Source organism: Triticum dicoccoides, chromosome 5A (genome assembly GCF_002162155.2).
Source record: "Triticum dicoccoides isolate Atlit2015 ecotype Zavitan chromosome 5A, WEW_v2.0, whole genome shotgun sequence".
In the NCBI taxonomy this organism is placed as follows: Eukaryota; Viridiplantae; Streptophyta; class Magnoliopsida; order Poales; family Poaceae; genus Triticum; species Triticum dicoccoides.
This window is the reverse complement of record NC_041388.1, coordinates 700,883,945-700,899,105: the sequence shown is the minus strand read 5'-3', so window position 1 is coordinate 700,899,105 and position 15,161 is coordinate 700,883,945.

The window sequence follows — 15,161 nt, the reverse complement described above, 5'->3', positions numbered from 1 at the left end:
CAGGTCCTGCCCCAAGCCTCCCCCTCCCCGCCTCGCATCTTCTCCTTCCCTGAGAAAACCGACGAGGCCGAGGTTGATGGCGTGGCCATAGAGGAGGAAGAGGATCCGGACAAGGTCGAGTTCGAATCGGGGGAGGAATCCACCGATTCAGACGCGACACAACCCGTTTTCCTCGGTTCCCCCCTAGGCACCGCCGCGACATCTCCAACATTTTCATGCCGTTCACCCACATAGAGCACTTCCAAAACCTCGCCTATGCCATCGTCACCCCCCCACACCCCTCTCCGCAGGCATGCATCCGCCGCGCTCTTCACACCGGGGTAGGCAACCCGCCCGTGCTCATTAGGGCCTCCTCCTACGGGGCTGGCTTGGTCATCTTTGGCCGGCCTATGAGCATGAGATTTCCATCCTCAACATCCCTCTCTCTTTCCTGATCAACACCGTTAGCCTTGTGCGCCATGAGGACACCGAAAACCGATTCTTCTTCCGCCTAGGCACAGTCTCCGTCCTCCATATTGAGGACTTCCCGCTCGAGTATTGGTTCACTCCAACAATCATCAACTCCATTGTCCCTTTTGCTTGCCCCATTAAGATCGACCCCGTTTGCCTCACCGGGGTGGATTACTCCGTCGTCCTTGTGTCCATCAAATCCCACACCCTCACTGACGTGCCTCACACAATCCTTGTCGACGGCTTCTCCGGCCTTGCTGCCATTGCATCCGTTCTCGTCATGCACTCCCAGGAGCTTCCACCGGACCCCGCCTTCGCGGGCCTCGACTCCAATGACGACCACAACGGCGGTGGGGGTGGAGATGTGGGGGGGGGGACTCTGACTTCCCCAGTGGGATGGACCCCAACCTCTCCGCTCCGCCTCCCCCTCCAACGGACGAACGCCATGACGACTGGGTCGTGCAACTGCCTGGCCGCCTCACCATGATGGCGAACCACAAGCCGCTGGTGTGTGCCGTCCCGCTCATGGCACGCCCAAAGTCGGTGCAAGTCAAGCTGTTTAAGGGGTTTTACGACGTGCGCGTCCTGGGCGTGAACAGCGAGCGCGGCTTCTACCACATCCCGATGAGCCCGACCGGCTCGCCGAAGCTTCTCGTCGCGAACTTGGCGGCCTGCTCCATCGGCTTCGTCGACCGGGTGGCAACTATCGGCCCCTCATGCGCCCCCTTCACGGGCGCCGAGGTCATCTGCCGCGACCTCCATGCCCGTGACTCCACCCCGGGCAACGAAGGGGAGGACCAGGTCATGCAGGCGGTGGCTCGCTTCGATGCAGGCCTCCCTCTGTTCTAGGCCTCACCGCCGCTGCAGATCACTGTCGGGGACTGTGTCGGGCCTCCACCCCAGCAGCTCTCTCCGCCGCCATCCCCCGTGATCGCCAATCTGCCCCTGCGTGCGGCCTCCCCTACGATCTTCTTCACGCGTCGCAGTTCCCGCATCAGAAAGGGGGAGGCTGCCAACTGCATGATGATGCTGGAGAAGGCTTCCCTCCGAAAGGAGATGCGGCTCGAGGGAAAGAAGATGGTGGCACCTAGCTCTGAGCTGCTGCTCCCAGCGGCAGAGCTCATGGAGATCGCCGCTGAGGGCCCCCCACCGATACCACGCAAGGATGCCATGCAATTTGCAGTGGCCTGTGGCGTTCCCGAGATCAACCTCAACTTGGTGCCATCCGGTGACGATGTGTGACGACCTCTGCAGCTCTTGTCGTCGGCTGCGCGACACCCTACCCGCTCCTGCTCTGGACTGCAGCTCCACCCACATTTTTAGCTGTAGGATTTTTTGTAGGATGCGCCGCCGGCATGTTGCCCCCTTCCCTGTCATCAAGCCCCTCCCAGTCCTCTTTTTTACTGTGTTTCTTTTCCTTTCTCTTTGTTCTAGCACCGCCCTTGCTAATGTGCTCGACTGTTCCATCGTACCACCGTCCTTGCCTCCCGGGGCCAGCCCTCTGTCGTTTGCTAACTTTCCAATGATTAGAGAAGTTTCAATCACCTCATGGATTGTCCAAGGCTTAGGTAGGCATAAAAAGTGCACCGACGTGAAAGCGGCCCTAACCTCAAACCCTAGCTCTGTAATCTGCATCCAAGAATCGAAACTTCAAGATGTCTCGCCTTTTAAGGCTATCTCCTTCCTTCCTCCCAATCTTCGCAACTTCCACTCAATCCCCGCAATCGGATCTACTAGCGGAATCATCACGGCCTGGGACGACAACTTCATCTCTTGATCTAAATTCGTTGAGGGCATATACGCCCTCACTTGTTGGTTCGAATCTCAGGCGGATGATCTTTCTTTCATGGTCACCAATGTTTACAACCCCTGTGATCACGCAGCCAAGCCGGGCTTTCTCCAATCGCTTGTCAACCTAAAACCATGGATCTCCTGCCCTTGGTTGATCATAGGCGACTTCAACATTTCGCTTAGGCCTTCTGATAAGAACTCTCCTCAATTTAACATGCTAGAAGCAAACCTTGTTTCCTCCACCATCCACTCCCTCCAGATGTAAGACCTCCCTCTGCTTGATAGGCGATTCACTTGGTCAAACCAGCAGAATGTATCTTGGTTCGCTTAGATCGGGCTTTGGCCAACATCGACTGGGAAACTAAGTTCCCTGATACTTCGCTCTCATCTACCACTAGGACCACCTCCGATCACGTCCCCATTCACTTAACATCGGCCACATCAATCCCCAAGTCACCGGTCTTCTATCTTTATCGCTCTCTTCTCAACATCCCTCTTTTCAAGGAACAGGTGGCTCCGAACTAGACAAGTGCCGGACCGCGGCATGCACACCTGGGCTCGGCCGGCACTCTTGCTCTTAAAATTAAGCGCACCCGCAACATGGCCAAAAAATGGTTGTCAAACAGCCGCTCCCCCAAGACCCGCGTGCTTAACTATCACACTACTATCAATTTTCTCGACAGAATTGAGGAAGCTAGGCCGCTATCACAAATAGAATCCGACCTTCATCTTGTAGTTAAGCTTTCACTGCACAGGCATAATGCCGCCCTCGCGGCATATTGGCGGCAGCGGGCAAAGCTGAAAGACTGCTTCTTGGTGACGAAAACTCTGCCTATCTTTGTTGGAAATATGCCCTAGAGGCAATAATAAATTGATTATTATTATATTTCCTTGTTCATGATAATCGTTTATTATCCATGCTAGAATTGTATTGATAGGAAACTCAGATACATGTGTGGATACATAGACAACACCATGTCCCTAGTGAGCCTCTAGTTGACTAGCTCGTTGATCAATAGATGGTTACGGTTTCCTGACCATGGACATTGGATGTCGTTGAGAACGGGATCACATCATTAGGAGAATGATGTGATGGACAAGACCCAATCCTAAGCCTAGCACAAAGATCGTGTAGTTCGTATGCTAAAGCTTTTCAAATGTCAAGTATCATTTCCTTAGACCATGAGATTGTGCAACTCCCGGATACCGTAGGAATACTTTGGGTGTGCCAAACGTCACAACGTAACTGGGTGGCTATAAAGGTACACTACAGGTATCTCCGAAAGTGTCTGTTGGGTTGGCATGAATCGAGACTGGGATTTGTCACTCCATGTAAACGGAGAGGTATCTCTGGGCCCACTCGGTAGGACATCATCATAATGTGCACAGTGTGACCAAGGAGTTGATCACGGGATGATGTGTTATGGAACGAGTAAAGAGACTTGCTAGTAACGAGATTGAACAAGGCATCGGGATACCGACGATCGAATCTCGGGCAAGTATCGTACCGCTAGACAAAGGGAATTGTATACGGGATTGATTAAGTTCTTGACATCGTGGTTCATCCGATGAGATCATCGTGGAACATGTGGGAGCCAACATGGGTATCCAGATCCTGCTGTTGGTTATTAACCGGAGAGTTATCTCGGTCATGTCTGCATGGTTCCCGAACCCGCAGGGTCTACACACTTAAGGTTCGATGACGCTAGGGTTATAGGGAATAGATATATGTGGTTACCGAATGTTGTTCGGAGTCCCGGATGAGATCCCGGACGTCACGAGGAGTTCCGGAATGGTCCGGAGGTAAAGATTTATATATGGGAAGTCCTGTTTTGGTTGCCGGAAAAGTTTCAGGTTTTATCGGTAATGTACCGGGACCACCGGGAGGGTCCTGGTGGTCCACCAAGTGGGGCCACCAGCCCCGGAGGGCTGCATGGGCCAAGTGTGGGAGGGAACCAGCCCCAGGTGGGCTGGTGCGGCACCCCACCAAGGCCCAAGGCACAAGGGAGAGTGGAAGGGGGCAAACCCTAGGCTCAGATGGGCCTAAGGCCCATCTAGTGGTGCGCCCCCCTCTCTTCCCCCCTTGGCCGCCCCCCTAGATGGGATCTAGGGCTGGCCTCCACCCCTAGGGGTGGAAACCTAGGTGGGGGCGCAGCCCCTCCCCTCCCCCTATATATACTTGAGGTTTTGGGCTGTCAGAGACACGATTCAATCTCCTTCTGGGCGCAGCCCTACCCCTCTCCCTCCTTGTCTCTTGCGGTGCTTGGCGAAGCCCTGCTGGAGTACCACGCTCCTCCACCACCACCACGCCGTCGTGTTGCTATTGGATGGAGTCTTACCCAACCTCTCCTTCTCCCCTTGCTGGATCAAGGCATAGGAGACGTCACCGGGCTAGATTATTGACTCTAGTGCAAGTGGGAGACTGTTGGAAATATGCCCTAGAGGCAATAATAAATTGATTATTATTATATTTCCTTGTTCATGATAATCGTTTATTATCCATGCTAGAATTGTATTGATAGGAAACTCAGATACATGTGTGGATACATAGACAACACCATGTCCCTAGTGAGCCTCTAGTTGACTAGCTCGTTGATCAATAGATGGTTACGGTTTCTGACCATGGACATTGGATGTCGTTGATAACGGGATCACATCATTAGGAGAATGATGTGATGGACAAGACACAATCCTAAGCCTAGCACAAAGATCGTGTAGTTCGTATGCTAAAGCTTTTCAAATGTCAAGTATCATTTCCTTAGACCATGAGATTGTGCAACTCCCGGATACCGTAGGAATACTTTGGGTGTGCCAAACGTCACAACGTAACTGGGTGGCTATAAAGGTACACTACAGGTATCTCCGAAAGTGTCTGTTGGGTTGGCACGAATCGAGACTGGGATTTGTCACTCCGTGTAAACGGAGAGGTATCTCTGGGCCCACTCGGTAGGACATCATCATAATGATAGTACTGGAGTAAGTATGCAAAGCTCCAGCAATCCTTCTAAGGACTGGAGTAAGCATCTCGGAGTTGGAATGTATGCTTTGATGAGATGATCAAAGATTTTGGGTGTATACAAAGTTTATGAGAAACTTGTATTTCCAAAGAAGTGAGTGGGAGCACTATACAATTTCTGATGAGTATATGTTGTTGATCGGAAATGATGTAGAATTTCTGGAAAGCATATAGGGTTATTTGAAAAGTGTTTTTCAATGGAAAACCTAGATTAAGCCACTTGAACATTGAGCATCAAGATCTATAAGGATAGATCAAAACGCTTAATGGTACTTTCAAATGAGCACATACCTTGACATGATCTTGAAGGTGTTCAAGATGGATCAGTCAAAGAAGGAGTTCTTGCCTGAGTTGTAAGGTATGAAGTTAAGACTTAAAGCTCGACCACGGCAGAATAGAGAGAAAGGATGAAGGTCGTCCCCTATGCTTAGACATAGGCTCCATAGTATGCTATGCTGTGTACCGCACCTGATGTGTGCCTCGCCACATGTCTGGCAAGAGGTTACAAAGGTGATCAACGAGTGGATCACCAGACAGCGGTCAAAAATTGTCCTTGGAGAAAATAAGGACATGTTTCTCAATTATGGAGGTGATAAAGAGTTCGGCGTAAAGGGTTACGTCGATGCAAGCCTTAACACCTATCCGAATGACTCTGAATAGCAAACCGGATACATATAGTGGAGCAACCATTTGGAATAGCTCCAAGTGGAACGTGGTAGCAGCATCTACGATATGACATAAAGTTTTGTGAAATACATAGGGATCTGAATGTTGCAGACCCATTGACTACAACCTCTCTCACAAGCATAACATGATCAAACCCAGAACTCATTGAGTGTTAATCACATAGTGATGTGAACAAGATTATTGACTCTAGTAAACTCTTTGGATGTTAGTCACATGGCGATGTGACCTGTGATCACATGGCAATGTGAACTAGATTATTGACTCTAGTGCAAGTGGGAGACTGTTGGAAATATGCCCTAGAGGCAATAATAAATTGATTATTATTATATTTCCTTGTTCATGATAATCGTTTATTATCCATGCTAGAATTGTATTGATAGGAAACTCAGATACATGTGTGGATACATAGACAACACCATGTCCCTAGTGAGCCTCTAGTTGACTAGCTCGTTGATCAATAGATGGTTACGGTTTCCTGACCATGGACATTGGATGTCGTTGATAACGGGATCACATCATTAGGAGAATGATGTGATGGACAAGACCCAATCCTAAGCCTAGCACAAAGATCGTGTAGTTCGTATGCTAAAGCTTTTCAAATGTCAAGTATCATTTCCTTAGACCATGAGATTGTGCAACTCCCGGATACCGTAGGAATACTTTGGGTGTGCCAAACGTCACAACGTAACTGGGTGGCTATAAAGGTACACTACAGGTATCTCCGAAAGTGTCTGTTGGGTTGGCACGAATCGAGACTGGGATTTGTCACTCTGTGTAAACGGAGAGGTATCTCTGGGCCCACTGGGTGGCTATATGGGATGTAGGGCTGGCCGCCACCCCTAGGGGTGGAAACCTAGGTGGGGGCTCAGCCCCTCCCCTCCCCCTATATATACTTGAGGTTTTGGGCTGCCAGAGACACGATTCAATCTCCTTCTTGGCGCAGCCCTACCCCTCTCCCTCCTCGTCTCTTGCGGTGCTTGGCGAAGCCTTGCTGGAGTACCACGCTCCTCCACCACCACCACGCCGTCGTGTTGCTGCTGGATGGGGTCTTCCCCAACCTCTCCTTCTCCCCTTGCTGGATCAAGGCATAGGAGACGTCACCGGGCTGTACGTGTGTTGAACACGGAGGTGCCGTCCATTCGGCACTAGGATCATCGGTGATTTGGATCACGACGAGTACGACTCCATCAACCCCGTTCACTTGAACGCTTCCGCGTAGCGATCTACAAGGGTATGTAGATGCACTCTCCTTACCACGATAGTTTATGGGTTAGGCATTAGAGACAACCACATTCACTTTAAATAGGGCACCACGTAATTCCGATGAGATGACACCGTATGAACTATGGTTTAGAGAAACCTAAGCTGTCATTTCTTAAAAGTTTGGGGCTGTGACGCTTATGTGAAAAAGTTTCAGGCTGATAAGCTCGAACCCAAAGCGGATAAATGCATCTTCATAGGACACCCAAAACAGTTGGGTATACCTCCTGTCTCAGATCCGAAAGCAATAAGGGATTATTTCTAGAATTGGGTCCTTTCTCGAGGAAAAGTTTCTCTCGAAAGAATTGAGTGGGAGGATGGTGGAGGCTTGATGAGGTTATTGAACCGTCTCTTCAACTAGTGTGTGGCAGGGCACAGGGAGTTGTTCCTGTGGGACCTACACCAATTGAAGTGGAAGCTTACGATAGTGATCATGAAACTTCATATCAAGTCACTACCAAACCTCGTGGGACGACAAGGATGCGTAATACTTCAGAATGGTACGTAATCCTGTCTTGGAAGTCATGTTGCTAGACAACAATGAACCTACGAGCTATGGAGAAGCGATGGTGGGCCTGGATTCCAAAATGGCTCGAGGCCATATAATCTGAGAGAGGATCCATATATGAAAACAAAGTGTAGACTTTGGAAGAACTACTTGATGGTCGTAAGGCTGTTAGGTACATATGGATTTTAAAAGGAAGACGGACAATGATGGTAAGTATCACCATTAAGAAAGCTCGACTTGTCGTTAAGATGTTTTCCGACAAGTTCAAGGAGTTGACTACGATGAGACTTTCTCACTCGTAGCGATGCTAAGAGTCTGTTGGAATTATATTAGCGATTACTGCATTATTTATGAAATCTTGCAGATAGGATGTCAAAACATTGTTTCCTCGACGATTTTCTTAAGGAAAGGTTGTATGTGATACAACCGGAAGGTTTTGTCAATCCTGAAAGATGCTAATAAGTATGCAAAGCTCCAGCAATCCTTCTAAGGACTGGAGTAAGCATCTCGGAGTTGGAATGTATGCTTTGATGAGATGATCAAAGATTTTGGGTGTATACAAAGTTTATGAGAAACTTGTATTTCCAAAGAAGTGAGTGGGAGCACTATAAAATTTCTGATGAGTATATGTTGTTGATCGGAAATGATGTAGAATTTCTAGAAAGCATATAGGGTTATTTGAAAAGTGTTTTTCAATGGAAAACCTGGATTAAGCCACTTGAACATTGAGCATCGAAATCTATAAGGATAGATCAAAACACTTAATGGTACTTTCAAATGAGCACATACCTTGACATGATCTTGAAGGTGTTCAAGATGGATCAGTCAAAGAAGGAGTTCTTGCCTGAGTTGTAAGGTATGAAGTTAAGACTTAAAGCTCGACCACGGCAGAATAGAGAGAAAGGATGAAGGTCGTCCCCGATGCTTAGACATAGGCTCCATAGTATGCTATGATGTGTACCGCACCTGATGTGTGCCTTGCCACATGTCTGGCAAGAGGGTACAAAGGTGATCAAGGAGTGGATCACTAGACAGCGGTCAAAAATTGTCCTTGGAGAAAATAAGGACATGTTTCTCGATTATGGAGGTGATAAAGAGTTCGGCGTAAAGGGTTACGTCGATGCAAGCCTTAACACCTATCTGAATGACTCTGAATAGCAAACCGGATACGTATAGTGGGGAAACCAGTTGGAATAACTCCAAGTGGAACGTGGTAGTAGCATCTATGATATGACATAAAGTTTTGCAAAATACATAGGGATCTGAATGCTGCAGACCCGTTGACTACAACCTCTCTCACAAGCATAACATGATCAAACCCAGAACTCATTGAGTGTTAATCACATAGTGATGTGAACTAGATTATTGACTCTAGTAAACTCTTTGGATGTTAGTCACATGGCGATGTGACGTGTGATCACATGGCAATGTGAACTAGATTATTGACTCTAGTGCAAGTGGGAGACTGTTCGAAATATGCCCTAGAGGCAATAATAAATTGATTGTTATTATATTTCCTTGTTCATAATAATCGTTTATTATCCATGCTAGAATTGTATTGATAGGAAACTTAGATACATGTGTGGATACATAGACAACACCATGTCCCTAGTGAGCCTCTAGTTGACTAGCTCATTCATCAATAGATGGTTACGGTTTCCTGACCATGGACATTGGATGTCCGTTGATAACGGGATCACATCATTAGGAGAATGACGTGATGGACAAGACCCAATCCTAAGCCTAGAACAAAGATCGTGTAGTTCGTATGCTAAAGCTTTTCTAATGTCAAGTATCATTTCCTTAGACCATGAGATTGTGCAACTCCCGGATACCGTAGGAATGCTTTGGGTGTGCCAAACGTCACAACGTAACTGGGTGGCTATAAAGGTACACTACAGGTATCTTCGAAAGTGTTTGTTGGGTTGGCACGAATCGAGACTGGGATTTGTCACTCCGTGTAAACGGAGAGGTATCTCTGGGCCCACTCGGTAGGACATCATCATAATGTGCACAATGTGACCAAGGAGTTGATCACGGGAAGATGTGTTACGGAACGAGTAAAGAGACTTGCCAGTAACGAGATTGAACAAGGCATCGAGATACCGACGATCGAATCTCAGGCAAGTATCGTACCTCTAGACAAAGGGAATTGTATACGGGATTGATTAAGTCCTTGACATCGTGGTTCATCTGATGAGATCATCGTGGAACATGTGGGAGCCAACATGGGTATCCAGATCCTGCTATTGGTTATTGACCGGAGAGTTATCTCGGTCATGTCTGCATGGTTCCCGAACCCGTAGGGTCTACACACTTAAGGTTCGATGACGCTAGGGTTATAGGGAATAGATATACGTGGTTACCGAATGTTGTTCGGAGTCCCAGATGAGATCGCGGACATCACGAGGAGTTCCGGAATGGTCCGGAGGTAAAGATTTATATATGGGAAGTCCTGTTTTGGTCGCCGGAAAAGTTTCGGGTTTTATCGGTAATGTACCGGGACCACCGGGAGGGTCCCAGTGGTCCACCAAGTGGGGCCACCAGCCCCGGAGGGCTGCATGGGCCAAGTGTGGGAGGGGACCAGCCCCAGGTGGGCTGGTGCGCCCCCCCACCAAGGCCCAAGGTGCAAGGGAGAGTGGAAGGGGGCAAACCCTAGGCTCAGATGGGCCTAAGGCCCACCTAGTGGTGCGGCCCCCTCTCTCGCCCCCTTGGCCGCCGCCCTAGATGGGATCTAGGGCTGGCCGCCAACCCTAGGGGTGGAAACCTAGGTGGGGGCGCAGCCCCTCCCCTCCCCCTATATATACTTGAGGTTTTGGGCTGCCAGAGACACGATTCAATCTCCTTCTTGGCGCAGCCCTACACCTCTCCCTCCTCGTCTCTTGCGGTGCTTGGCGAAGCCCTGCTGGAGTACCACGCTCCTCCACCACCACCACGCCGTCGTGTTGCTGCTGGATGGAGTCTTCCCCAACCTCTCCTTCTCCCCTTGCTGGATCAAGGCATAGGAGACGTCACCGGGCTGTACGTGTGTTGAACACGGAGGTGCCGTCCGTTCGGCACTAGGATCATCGGTGATTTGGATCGCGACGAGTACGACTCCATCAACCCCGTTCACTTGAACGCTTCCGCGTAGCGATCTACAAGGGTATTTAGATGCACTCTCCTTCCCTTGTTGGTAGACTTCTCCATAGATTGATCTTGGTGATGCGTAGAAAATTTTGAATTTCTGCTACGTTCCTCAACAATCTCCACATCCGTGCTTCGGCCCGACACCGCAAGAACCAAATCAAGTCTCTAGACGATAATGGAATGATTTTCGCCGCACACCGCGACAAGGAGGCCGTCCTCTTGAACATTTTCAAGAACCTTGTCGAGGTATCTCCTGTCATCTCCACGTCGTTTGATCTTCAGAGCCTGCTCCTCCCCAACTCCATTAGTTACGCTCAAGCATCGGAGCTAACTCGACCTTTTACCTTGGAGGATATCAAAGAGGCCATGTGGGCCATGAAAGATGACCAAAGCCCCGGACCCGACGGTTTTGGGCCAGCTTTTTACAAGTCCAACTCGAATCTGGTCAAGCTGGACCTCTACCGCCTGCTCAATGATTTTCACAACGGAACTGCGGACCTCAAGCGACTAAAATCCGCACATATTGTGTTGTTGCCAAAAAAATCGGATGCCTCCAAGCCGGAAAACTTTAGGCCAGTGTCCCTGCAGAATTGCTCAGTTAAAATTTCTTCCAAGTGCCTTGCAAATAGGACTATGCCCCTTATCGACCTTTTAGTGCACTATGAACAAACGGGTTTCATCCGGGGTCGTGGTATCGCGGAAAACTTTCTCCATGCAACAGATATTGTTCGGACTTGCTTTAAGCGGCTACTTCCGGCAATTGTCATCAAGCTAGACTTCCATAAAGCCTTCGACTCGGTGTCTTTAACGGCCCTAGCCTCTATCTTACGTGCCAAGGGTTTCCCCCCGGCTTGGCGCCGGTGGGAGGACCACCTAAATTCTTCTGCCAGCTCTGCTGTTCTTCTAAGTGGGAAGCCAGGCCCTTGGTTTCAGTGCCGTCAGGGCCTGCGACAAGGTGACCCCTACTCCTCCTATATTTTCATTCTTGTCGCCGATGTCCTCAAGCGCCTTATCATCCAGGCTTCCACCAATGGCATCTTACCCCACCCAATCGCGTCCGACATTCCTTGCACCATTCTACAATATGCGAAATGATACACTCATCGTCCTAACGCCGGATGCAAATCAGCTGACGGCCCTTAAATCCATCCTGCTGCAGTTCTCGAAGGCCACATGCCTCAATATAAACTTCCACAAAAGCACCTTCACCCCCATCCACATTGACCCCCAGCTCTCCTCCAGCCTTGCGGCCATTTTGGGTTGCCCGGTTGCCACTTTCCATCAAATTAACCTAGGTTTGCCCCTCTCCACCCACAAACTTCACCTCGCGGACTTTTTCTTCATCATTGATAAGATTGACAGGTGTTTGGCAGGCTGGAGGGGCCTGCTACTGTCGTTGGCTGGGAGGGCCATCCTTGTCCGATCCGTTCTCCGGGCTCTTCAAATCTACACTATGAGTGTCCTTCTTCTCCCTGCAGGCAATGTGCAGGCAACTGAGAAGCCCGGCCGGGCCTTCTTCTGGACCGGCCAAGACACGGTCACTGGTGACAACTGCAAAGTGGCTTGGGATATTGTATGCGCCCCATTCGCCAATGGTGGCCTTGGTTTCCTTTCACTCATGGAAATGAACCTCTGTCTTCTTCTCAAGCACATCTCGAGACTGCATGATGTTCACCGCTCGCGGGAACCCTCCTACACCGTTTCTAAGTATGGCCAGTCGACCACCTATGATGTGTCCACAACAGCCACTCATCATACCCCTATTTGGCACGACATCATGAAAGGGCTCGACCTTTTCTGCTCCATCACTACGGTTCAACTCGGCAACAGGACCACAACCTCCTTCTGGCTTGACCTCTGGCTCCCTAACTACACCCACACCTTAGCCCTACTTTTCCCTGCGTTGTTCTCTCACTCCAACTGGCCCAACACTACCATGGCTTGCGCTCTGGCTTCGCCCGACCTGAACCTGGAATTAACCCTGCGGCTATCCCACATAGCCGAATGCGAACTGAATGAACTACGCAATATTTTGGCCACGGTAAACATGAATTCGCAGGTGCCGGACTGCAGAACTCAAGGGAAGCAGGCAACCCCCTCACCACTAAACTGGCTTACACGGCGGTTTGGAAGACGAGGCCCACAGACGTCTTCGCCCCAGCCATCTGGCGCAACGATGCCCCGAACAAGTGCAGGATCTTCATCTGGCTCGCCAACAAAGACCGACTATTTACAAACGACAGACGCTTCCAGCGAGGTATTACTACTTCCATCGCCTGCCCGTTCTGCATGCAATGTGAAACTATCGAACACCTCCTGTTCGAATGCCGACGGCTACGCCCACTGTCGATGGAACTGGATAGCCTTTGCCCTGCTGAGCCACAGGGGCTACTACACGCCTGGGACGGGAACCTCACCAACAAGACAAGATCAACTGTCCTTCTGGCCGTCCTCTGGAATATTTGGCGGTGGAGGAACGCCAAAGTTTTCTGCGATCTACACATGGATATACACACAACTGCAAACACAAAGGCAAATGACCTTCGTCTTTGGTCTCACCGCTGCAAGAATGCCCAGAAACAAATTGTGCTTCACGATTGGGCCTCTATGTTGTCCCACTTAGCTGCGAGATTGTAGCCTATAACTCTATGTACTTTTCCTCTATCTTTCTATTTCTTTCTGTCCCCTTGTACTTCTGGTGCCGAGCACTTTGTAACACTTCTTGATGATCGCAATAACGGTTCAGGCAGACGCAAGCCCGCCATTGATGCGTCAAAAATAAATAAACAATGTAACATAAGAGAAGGCATAAAAGAGCGGCCATGCTGTGATCGCGATCCGATATTCGAAACTAAACTATTTACGCAACATCTAATCTGTCCAAACGTTGGCTTCATGAGTCCAGGAAGTCTACAATGCAGCTCGTCCTTGGCCCTTGGGCAGCTTCTTTGAACCAGCTGTGCGGACAAATAAAAGGGGAAACGTTTCGTAAGCTACAGCTCTTCCCTTAAACCAAGAAATAACATCAAGTTCGATGCTTACCATCGTGGACATCTTTTAGTTGGTAGGTGCAGAGAAATTCGCACCAGCCATTCAGGACGATGGAATGTCCAGGATGAAAATAAATACGACAACTCTCAACTTGTCTGTGCTAATCCTGAACAACGGTGGATAAAGACCGTCTCAGGGTTCTTGACAGTTCTATATGAGCCATTCTTCTGCAGCCGTGCAGAATGGTGGAAGAAACCTGCAACCCACAAGTACCCACTTGTCAGATTTATTGTGAGGACCCCGATTCTAAGTTACACCGATCTAGCCTGTAACACCTCATATCACTTTGCGGCTTCACACACGGTATTCCCACGGGTGTCACCTTACCATGGCCTGGGACCGTTTGCGCCTTTTGGCTCACGTATATGATAGTGTCGCTAGCATCCATATGACAGAGAAACCGGCCGACATGACTAGTCGTGAACCCAAAGTGGCACTAACTTACGGGGACAGACATACATTAATCAACATCGAGCATGTCGGTCAGCAGCGTGCGAATCCGGGCTGTAGCACAGGGCTAACAGGACTCCGGGAACCCGGGCTGTAGCAGGCTAGGCAGGACTCCGGATGTCACCGCGTGACATTTCCCCGAAGGGGCAGACACAGGAACGAAGTGAATCACATGCCGGCCAGTCAAGTGTTCCGGAACAGTAGTGCTGGGCTAGCAGGACTCCGGTGAACCGGGCTGTAGCGGACTACTATGGCTCATGGAAGCACAAGACTACATTTCCCCATAAGAGAGGCCACCAAGGATAAACAACTAGGTTGTCGGATCCCACACATACCAAGCATTTCAATCATACACACAATATGCTCGATATGTGTAAATACAACATGGCATCACAACAAGACTCTACGACTCAAAGTATTTATTCATTAGGCTCCGAGGAGAAAGATATTACAAACATGGGTCTCATGACCCAACATTCAGAGCATACAATTCAAAGCACATGCGGAAGCTTAACATGTTTGAGTACATACATCTACAAATGAAAAAGGCTGGGAAGTCAGACTATCTACAAGACCCTGCCGAGGGCACAACATTGTAGCTGAGGTATCAAGCTAAACGTCGAAGTCCACACGGAACTACTAGCGAGACTGAAGTCTCTCTGCAAAAACATAAAATAGGCAAACGTGAGTACAAATGTACCCAGCAAGACTTGCATCAGAACCAACTACATATGCATCGGTATCAACAAAGGGGGTGGTGGAGTTTAACTACAACAAACCAGCTTTGACTCGGTGGCTATCTTAAACTACGATTGCATG